Source organism: Amborella trichopoda, chromosome 1 (assembly GCF_054954075.1).
Source record: "Amborella trichopoda isolate Santa Cruz 75 chromosome 1, AtrichopodaSantaCruz75HAP2 v2.0, whole genome shotgun sequence".
Lineage (NCBI taxonomy): Eukaryota > Viridiplantae > Streptophyta > Magnoliopsida > Amborellales > Amborellaceae > Amborella > Amborella trichopoda.
This window is the reverse complement of record NC_142336.1, coordinates 6,762,060-6,772,549: the sequence shown is the minus strand read 5'-3', so window position 1 is coordinate 6,772,549 and position 10,490 is coordinate 6,762,060.

Below are 10,490 nucleotides of genomic sequence, written 5' to 3'. Positions count from 1 at the left end.
ATAGGAAATGTATAGAACGAGACATTTATTTTTGTTTTTTTACAAGGTGTCTCAATTAATTTTGGCGTTCAAATATGAAATTAGATGGCCGTATTTATTTTATTAAACAAGCTCAAATCAGAAAAAAAAAACTTTTTTGAACTTTATGATATACCCAAGCTGTCGGATTTTGCAATGATTATAAGTAAGTGTGACTTCATTATATGTAATCCTAAATAAATAAAGGTGCGGTTTGTATAAAGCTTAGGCTCTGAACAATCAAATTAGAGCGTACCTTCAAATAATGTCGAGAAATGTAGTTTCAATATTGAACATCTATGTGATAGCCCTAAAATATATTTTCATCTTTATTTATAAAGTTTAAAGATATTGAAAGTCTATGTGATAGCCCGGAAATATATTGTCTATGAAATATATTACTGACGTAATATATTACCTGCAAATGGATTGTTATTGTTTGGGTAGTATTTAGATACAACCTAATTGTTACTGTTTGGGTAGTATTTAGTATTTGAATAGTATTTAGATGCAACCTGATTGTTACTATTTGGGTAGTATTTAGATGCAACCTGGGAAATGCAGGGTTCCTATTTGGCTATATAAGAAAGAAATATGGGAAGTGTATTACCAATATTTTACCAGCACTTGCCTATAAACTATCATTTCTTTCTCTTTTTTATCACAAAATTCCACTTAAATGAATTAAAGTCATTATCACAGCATTCTAAAAAGATTTTCTAATAATAACATTATCACCATTTCAAAAAGATTTTTTAATAATAACATCATCACCATTCCAAAAAGATTTTCTAATAATACGTGTATCATTCTAAAGTCATCATCACACAATTTCTTACCTATTTTGACGCTTACATGGAATCACATGTCTTCTAACATAATTAAACTTTGGTTTCAACATGATAAATCATTGGAATAATATGATTGGAATAATGTGTTTTTATTGTGATAAGCCTTATTTTTATTTATTTATTATAGAAGTCTTTCAAATGTCTATCTATGTAATTTCAAATAAGCAATAAATTTATGATACTAAATTAAAAATCTTTATGATACAAGTTAAAAAATGGAAAGAAGTTTGATCAGTAAACTACAAGGTTTGGTAATTGCAGAAAAAAATTTTGAGGTGTTAGAGAAAACTAAAGATATATATTATTTCAATTGAGTTTTTACTAATCTCTTATGAGGATTATGTTGGGTGAAAAATTTTATTATAATTATGTTGTGTAATTTCTTATGTTGGTGATTTTTTTATTATAATTGTGCTGTGTAATTTCTTATTGATTAGATATGCTAAAGAAAAATGGATATGCTAAGGAGAGAGAACGGAAAAAGTTCAAATGAGATAGTAAGGGGGCTTAAAAAACAAAAAAAAGTCCAAATGAGAGAAAGAGGCTTAAAGATAAAGCAAAGCACCTTATGCAAATCAATTAGTAGGTTTCAAGAGGGAGGGGACAGGATTAGAGAGGGAGAGAGCACCTAAGACGGGCTTAAAGAGGGAGGGTCTATACAAATCAAGTAGGCGGGTTGGCATGTTATTAAGCTAGGATAAGGCAGAGAGATGCACGCTAACGATTTCTTGACAATGCAAGGCGATATAGAGCAGAGGAGCAACTTGCACTAGGATTAGCACCTGCAATTAAACTGAGAAGGTCATCTATGGAACATAAACCCTCAAGAAGGAAATGCATATCGGAGTATGTTCTGCCAATTGATGGGAATAAGCTAGGAAGCTACCAGGAAGCTGGATGAACATAAAGAGTGGATTAGACTATAAAAGAGGATATAGGATACCTTGTACAAGAACCACATCTATTACTTGTGAAGTTGCAAAAAGGCAAGATAGCACTCAAGAACAAGGTATACTGGTTGAAGATTGAAGGAAATAGCTGGCAACCAAGATGCAAAACAAAGTTGGTTGTGAAATGTTTCAGAAAGACAAAGGGCATAGGAAAATATCAAAAATATCCTTTTACTCAATAATTTGAGAAACACCCATATTTTTTCAAGTTTAGGTGCATACTTGTTTTTTCTTGTTTTATTTATTTATACTCAAAATGCCCTTCATGTCTATCGCGAGCATAATAGGTCTATATGGTGATTCCAAGCACCCCAAGAACCACCCAGGTGGGTGCTTGGGCCTTCAGGTGCCTATGAGGGCCATGAAGGCCCATCATGGACCTAATAGGTCCATAATGATCCCAATATAGGTCCCAGGAGCATGATTGTCCCGAGACCATCACGAACCTATTAGGTTTGTCATCGGTGATCACAAATCTACTAGGTCCATGATGGTCTCTCGTCCCCTGAATCATAGCTGAATGAAGACATGTAGAAACTCACCGTAATTCCTCTATTGCTCATCTTTCCAATGTAAACCATACTTAGATATTGTCACAGTGTAATATCTGTTCCATCTAGAACTTAGAAGCCATATTCTTCTCCAAAGGTGGCATTCTCGATATTAGGAAAATCTTTTCCAGTGACTCGGGTAATTCAAAGGGAATCCGATTCAAAATTTGCTACTCACTCCAACCTGGTGTCGTCATTGACAATCACTATACAAATTCGGCTTCTAAATTACGAAAAGAAAAATCTCCCTAGTAAAATGTTGATCTTGTGCCCATTGGAACCATAAAGGATCTATTAGGTCTATGATGGGTTTTTACAGACCTATTAGGTCTATGAAACCCCAAGCATCCACTTGGGTGTGTCTTGGGGTGCTTGGGACCATCATGTACTGTTAGGTCCATTATAGACCATCATAAATACAATAGGTTTGTGAATGGGTATTTTGCATAGAAAAATAAAAAAAGGATGTGTATGTGCATAAAATTGAAAAAAATAAGGTACTTTTAGAAATATTTGGAAAAAAAGGGATTTTCGATAATTTCCCAAGTGATTCAATTCTTTTCTCAAGTTGTAACTGGTTCCTCTCTCAGTGGATATTTTAAGCCAAGTACTAAGCATAGCCCATCATGCAAAAAAGGAGAATGAAGAAATAAATAAAATTTCTTATGCAAAAAAGGAGAATAAAGAAATAGATAAAATTCTTTATGCATTGACACTAAGTTTATTGTATGTCATAGTGTATACAATGCCATATCTTGCATTTGCATTGTTGAAATGGGCACCATGGGACCATAAAAAAGAGCATGAAACTAGAGGTGGATATTGTTGGGGTCTTCTGTCCCATGAGGAGGAGGGATCATGAGATGATCTATATCGTGTTTTTTAGGGAAATTATAAAAAATGTACCTTAACTTTTGACGTATTATTAAAAAACCCATACTTTTATAAACTTCATCTATATCAATTTTTTCACTTTTTGTGATATTTGGACCAAAGTAGCCTTCACAATATTTGTATGACCATGAAGGAATCGCGATAGATTCAATATCGTGAAGGTCTTGATGTTTTGAAGCATCACGATACTTTAAATACCGTGATGACCATGAGAAGTATCACAGCTCTTACCCCATACTTTTCTAAACTTCATCTATATTCTTTTTTTCACTTTTTGTATTATTTAGACCAAATTAGCCTTCATGATAGTCATATGACCATGAAGGAATCACGATAGATTCAATACCATAATGGTCTTGATGTTTTGAGGTATCGATGACCATGAGAAGTATCATAGTTCTTAAAGTGTCGTGATAGTCTTCAATTCTATAACGACAGTCATACCGTGATGGTCTTCAATTCTATTTACCAGTGATGGTCTTCTAACCATTGATGAGAACAAAGATGGAAGGGCTGCTGCTTTTGGGGATGACATCGCTATTGAAGCTTTGGCCACTGAATTCAAGAGAGATTTTCGTGGTGAGCATATCTCTGCTTCATTTCATTATTTTCTTTGTTATCTCTCTCGGGTTTATTTCTCTTCTTGGTCTCTTTTTTTTTAGTAGCCATCACAAAAATTGAATGCCCAAAGAGTAAGAGTAAACAAGGAAAAAAATGATGGAATTCATAGATCAACGACAACTTTTTTGGGAGAAGCAGCGGCGGTTGAAGCAGCAACACAAGCAATCAACAACTCATAGTGGTCACCTCCTACCCCGCACCACCCTGCAAATATCGATAATAGCCCCTTGTCAAAAATCTTATTTCCAGGTTGTCAAAGTCTGAGCTAAAATTCTACAATATTCCTCATTCGTGCGCGTAGAGAGAGAGAGAGAGAGAGAGCAACTATGTTCCTAAAAAGAGAGGGAGTTATGTTCCATGCTCCTAAGAGATATGTTCCATGTTCCTTAAAGAGAGAGGGCGAGCAATTTTCCTTATTGGGTCCCAATATAGAGATAGCGTGCTCCTTTTGAAGAGAGAGAGAGAGAGTGTGTGTGTGTGATTTTTTTTCCAGGAACATGTGCCTCTCATGAGAAGAAAAATGGGGGGCTATGTAACTAAGCTCCAGAGCTTGTAAAGAAGGAAAAACATGCACCTTTCTTCGTTTGAAGGGCCATCAGAGCCATTCTATAATAATATTTTGGATGACGTTATAAAATTGAAGACCATCACGACACTTTAAGTGTCATGATACTTCTCATGGCCATCAAGGTTTTTTAAGTACCGTGATGCCTCAAAACATTAAGACCATCGCTTCATTAAGTCTATCGTAATGCTTTCACTGTCATACGACTAGTGTGAAGGCTATTTTAGTCCAATTAATGCAAAAACTGAAAAAATGGGTATACATGACGTTTAAGAAAGTATGAGGCTTTTTTAATAAACAAAAACTTAAGGTGCATTTTTTATAAGTTCTTTATTTTTTATAATGAGGAGGTCCCCTTTGGCATTACCCTTAAAGTGAGTGGGGTATATGGGGAGAATACCAAAGTACTTGGGGAGCGAGTCATTGGAACCACATACTGGAGAAGCAACACAAGGCCCAAATGACTTGGGGAGCAAGTCATTAGGACTAACGATTTGGGGTGCAAATCATTATAAGCCCTAAAAATGCCTCGGACATGAGTCCTCTAGTATACATAATTTTGGAAGGGTGAGAAAGTTGGATGTTCAAGTTCAACTTCTAGCTTTTAGGTTGAAGCCTCTTAAACTTGAAGAGATATGCTCTACATAAAGCATGAAAAGCCCAAGAGAGAACCTAAGAGAGAGACGAGTTTTCGAGAAAAAAACCCAAGTAAAAAAGAAAGAACACCTTAAAGAAAGAAAATCCTAAAGAGAACCAAGAGTCTCAAAAGATGGAGTGAGAGACTTGCAATCCAAGAGAGTAGATATCCTCTTAAAGAAAGGACCAAGAATGATCAAAGCCTCTTGAAGATGGAAATTCAAGATATAAAGTCTCTTGGATGATGGTCTTTGTCTCCTTAAATATTTGTATTGTATATTGTTTATAAGGGATTATTTGCCTCCCTCGTCGGCATAGTCTAGAAGCATAAAACACAAAAAATCTGTGTGTTTGGAGCTTGCTTCATTGTTTTATTGCTCCTATTTATATGCATGCATACTTAATTATATTTTATGAATCAGTATAGTTGCGAGAGGGCTTCTCTTTCTCTCTAGGTTAAAGAGGCGATAACCGAAAGCTCACAACTTGGGTTTTATCATCCAACTTTCTCACTGTTCCAGAGACAGATATCAAAGGACTTACCTTTTGGGCCTTTTTATAGACTTCTGAGTGTATTGCTCCTCGAGTTATTAGTCCCAATGACTTGCTCCCCAATATTCCCCCTTCCACTTAGGGGTAATGGCAAAGGGGTTCTGAAAACACTACCGAGTCCTTTTGTCGAAATGATGTGGGGGTCCTTCCTCATGGGACGGGATACCCCTACAATATCGAACCCCTTAGGATGCCCTGAATTAAATTTGATGGTGGCTCTCGAAGGTAATCCACCCCATGTAGAGTCAGTAGCTTACATACAGAAAACCCAGGACTCGGGTTCTCTTTATGACCCTATAGAGGCTGAAAAAAAAGCAATGTTAATAAGCCTCAGTTTTTCCTTCCTCATTTTTTAGCCCACTGGTTGGAGGCTGTATGCTTTGAGTTTTTTATATTGGCACTGAAGAGGAATATCATTTTGGAGATTAGTTAATATTATGGAAAAACTTCAAGAAGTAGGAGCATTTGAAGGTTAAAGTTTGGTGAAATTTATTGTGGTGATCAACAAGGTTCATCCACCTCTTCCTAGGATTTCACTTCCTTTACCAACTAAATTGTTTTTGCTTTCAAATTTCCAATTATGTTTCAATATTACCATATTTTATGAATTTGCATAGTGTCAGCAGTTCGACCTATTCGCATTGGTTGGAGCATCATTGACTGATTCATTCAGTTTTCTTGTATGGCATGTATGGTCCATTGTTCACTCGATGGTTTAGGTAGATCTCCCAATACAATGTGCATTTTTTTCCCTTCCAATCGGTTTGTGTATTTAATTTTATGTGTTCATGTAATTTGGCACTTTCACATAATTTATTTGTGGATCTTCTATGTTAGCATCTTTACTTTCGATAATTGGGAAACAAGGGAAACTTTAGATATGGCGTCACCCACATATAAAACATATGTGACCCCTATTTCTAGTTGTCTGATTTGAATTGACATTTGGGATTATTTTATGCATAATGTCACAAAGTTTGGGCATTTGTTGTTTGATCGAATGTCTTAAAAGAGTATTTTTATTTTATAAATTTTTTATAAGGAATTTGGGTATGTACATCTTACAGGGGCGCACTTAAAATACCCCTATAACTTTCATTTGTGTTCTAGTTATTTTCTAATTAAATATTTTTATTTTTGCCAAGTGCACCCATTAAGGTTAGGGTGTTCCCAAATTTCATGCGAAACTGATTTGTAGAAAAAATAAATATAAACAATTAGGCACGACATTCATCCATTTAGAACGAATAGTTAGGAGTAAGGGTTACAAATGTTTTATATATTGGTAGGACTAGATGTAAAGTTCCTCTTCAATTATTACTTTCTTATCAATATCCCTGGAGTTTTCCATCTCATGTGGGAGGAAAAATCAAAGCGATTGTTTTAGTCAACAATAGATCATAGAACAATAGTTTCATACTGTCGACTTTCTAAATGGTTTGACCTAGTTGTTTAAGTACTTAATAGTTATTTGGTACATGTCATTGATTCTAAAATAAAAACGATTGTTTATAAAGAGATTATTTATCTTTATTACAAGGAGATCACAACTATTCCCACTCACTAGATGTCAAATTGGATGGCTTCACGAAGTTCGAGAAATTGGTTTTTTGGAACTTTGTGTCTATTGTGTTATCGACTAGACACATATTATGTGGATATGTATATCTTTATAAGGTTAGGTATCATTATATGAATATGTATCTCTTGATTATGATAATATTATATACATGATAGATGTCTATCCATAACTATTACTCAATGTATATTTATACTTGTCTAGTATATTTTTAAATGTATCAATGGACACAGAGCATAAGACCAGTATAAATATACAACCAATATGGATCGATCAAGAATAGATATTTATCATATAATATCAAGGGCACATAATCTTATCAATCACAATTAAGAGATACATATCCATACAAGGACACCTAATCTTATCACGAGATACATATCTATATGATATATATCCATATGATAACATATTCATTGATATTCTTACAACCACCCATTTTAAAATTTAAGGGACAAGAATGATTATAACATCATTGTACAAAAGATAAATGGTCTCTTTGTATATTTTTTCAAAGTAAATTCCCAAAATCTTATATCAAGAAATAGGTAATTTACTTGAGGGAGTAAATGCTAATCTTGCTTGTGGAGCACAATATTTATGGTATTTTTCTCTTGAAAGATTGAAGTTGAAATATCCTATTTTCAAAAGGAGCACAAGTTTGTGTAAAGAAGTTGGGTAGGCTCCCCATTTCCTTTGCAAGAAACTCTAGCTTGTGTAGGGTGAGTATATGTGTTAATGGTTGTTTTGCATGGCTTGACACATCAAGGACACAGTGTAAACACTTTTTGTAAATCTTTGAAAATTTGGCTATGGAGGTACTAATTTTACTTAATATCTTGCTTTCCCCTTTATCTGAATGACGCGTAGACATTATATTTAAAATGCTAGTTTTGGGGTTAGCATTTATAGCATTCGTACATGTATCAAATGCTAAAAAACTAACAAATATGTAGGAGAGTATGCAATACTACCGTAGAGAGAGAGGGCTTCCAATAATAATGATCTATATTATATACCTTAGGTGAGGGATGAGAGTAGTGTTATTTAGTTCCACGAGGGTAGCTCATATTTAGGATAATGTGTAATCTCAAAATATGAACAGGTAGTAAAGCTTTTGTCTCGTTTTTCTAATTTCTTAACCACTCAATAGGGGAACTTCGGTCATAATTATAGGGAAAATTATGGATACCCTGGACCATACTTTCTAGGCGTAGGACCTCCCAATATTTTTAGGCGTAGAATCTCCGAATATATTTTAAATCCCACAACAACCCAATGTCTATTTAACTTTGCAACCACCTCCTCCACCAGGAATAAAGTAGTCTAGTTTTGATGAGAATATTGATGAGTAAATAAATCACAAATTTCTCTTTAAAAATTTAGAATTTAAAATTTTAGAGAAAGAAACTATCTCAAAAACTTTAGGAATAAATTATCTTAAATTATTAGTATTTAGAGATTTTGTTTTAGATAAACTATTTCAAAACATTTTTATACTCAGAAACTACTTCAAATTTCAATAGAAATAAATTATCTCGAAACTTTTAGAGAGAGAATACAAAGACTTGTGTTTCAAGTTGTTAGAGAGAGGAACTTATCGTGGTGTTATGCTAGCATTGATCCTTCTATACTTTCCAATGATCAAAGGGCCCCACATTGTTCCCGGGGATCTAGGCCACAATTTGGGTTCTATTAAAAAAATAAAGCGAAAGGGTTTGATAGGGCTGCAACCCTATCAAAATAAGTAAACCTCACCTCATAACTCATCAAAAATTGTAATTCAATTGTTGAAAAACCTTTAAATGGATCAACTCAGCTTGAACATTAGGTTGTAAAAAAGAAATACGATTTCAAGTTCTCAAAATAGTATATATTCCAATAAATTATCTAGACCATCCATTTCATTTTAAAAATAAGTATTCACTAATCCGTAAGATCTGTAACATTTTTTTAATTTCAAATTTTATTGATTTTAGAGCCATCATGAACATTTTTTATGCCCAAAGTGCTTTCTGAATGAGGATTTGAGATGAATGTTTTATTTTGTTTTCATAAAGCCTAGGCCCTATAAAAACTTAATCCAAAATAAAGGGAAAACTTGGAGATAGAAGTTTTACAAAAATATTAAAACAAATTAAAAAAGGTGGGAAATATTTTTTCCTGCCTATATGATGGCCCTGCAGGACAAACTTCCTAATTTGATTTCAAGGGCAAAATACCTTGTTAGGAGTTTTTATGACTTGAAAATTTTCCAAACAATGTTTTCTTTACTTTGTAAATAATTTTAGGAGCAAACAATTTTGAGATCAAAACTCTGGGGCACTAAGGTAAATCAAAATGGATGGTTCAAATCCAATCTTGGAGGGGAATATGAATCTTAGAGTGGATTTTGATATGAATCATCTATGCACACAAACTTCCTCTTTGTCATCATTGTTTTTTTTTCTTTTTCTTTTTTTTCGCTGAAGTGTTAACAATGGCAATAGAGTTTAGGACACTATGTTGGGGCATCTACCCTCTAACCACCAATGCCTTGATGGCAACGGTTTAAAAAACGGATTGGTGCCTCGGATCGAGCACCCCATAAACCCATACGGATCGATGAATCGGCGATCCGGATCAGGAATCAGTCGGATTAAACCTTAAAAAACTCCAAAAAAGTTATTAAAATTCATTATAAATATTGTTTTTTAGTAATCCAATATAAAATGAGGGTACTACATTATTAACTTTCATTTTTTTCATCAATATGTGAATATGTTCTTTCCATGTATGAACTTACGTTAACCATTCAATATATAGCTATTAATTATAATATTATAGTAAATGTGATTAAAAAAATTTAAAAAATTCTTCTATATCATATGATTAAAATTAAAAATAAAACCCCCAATACATTCTAATGTTATGATATTAAAATTTTCAAAAAATATTTACCCAAAAAAAATGAAAAATAAAGATATCAAAATTAAAAAAAATCCTATCGGCAATATGCACAATAGATACAATAAAATAAAAATAAAATAAAATATGGTAATAAAGCCTATCGAAAACACTATTTTACTAATAAATAGTAAAAACTTTTACATGGTTTTTTTTTAATTTGACACGCTAATTAATTTATTTAATTAAAAAATATGTTGATGAGACTCATTTAATATGACGCATTAATTTGAAAACATGACGCACTCATTAATATGCTATACTAAAATTCATAAATTAGAGGACATGCTCATTTAATATGCCATGCTTCAAAACTTTTGAATCAAA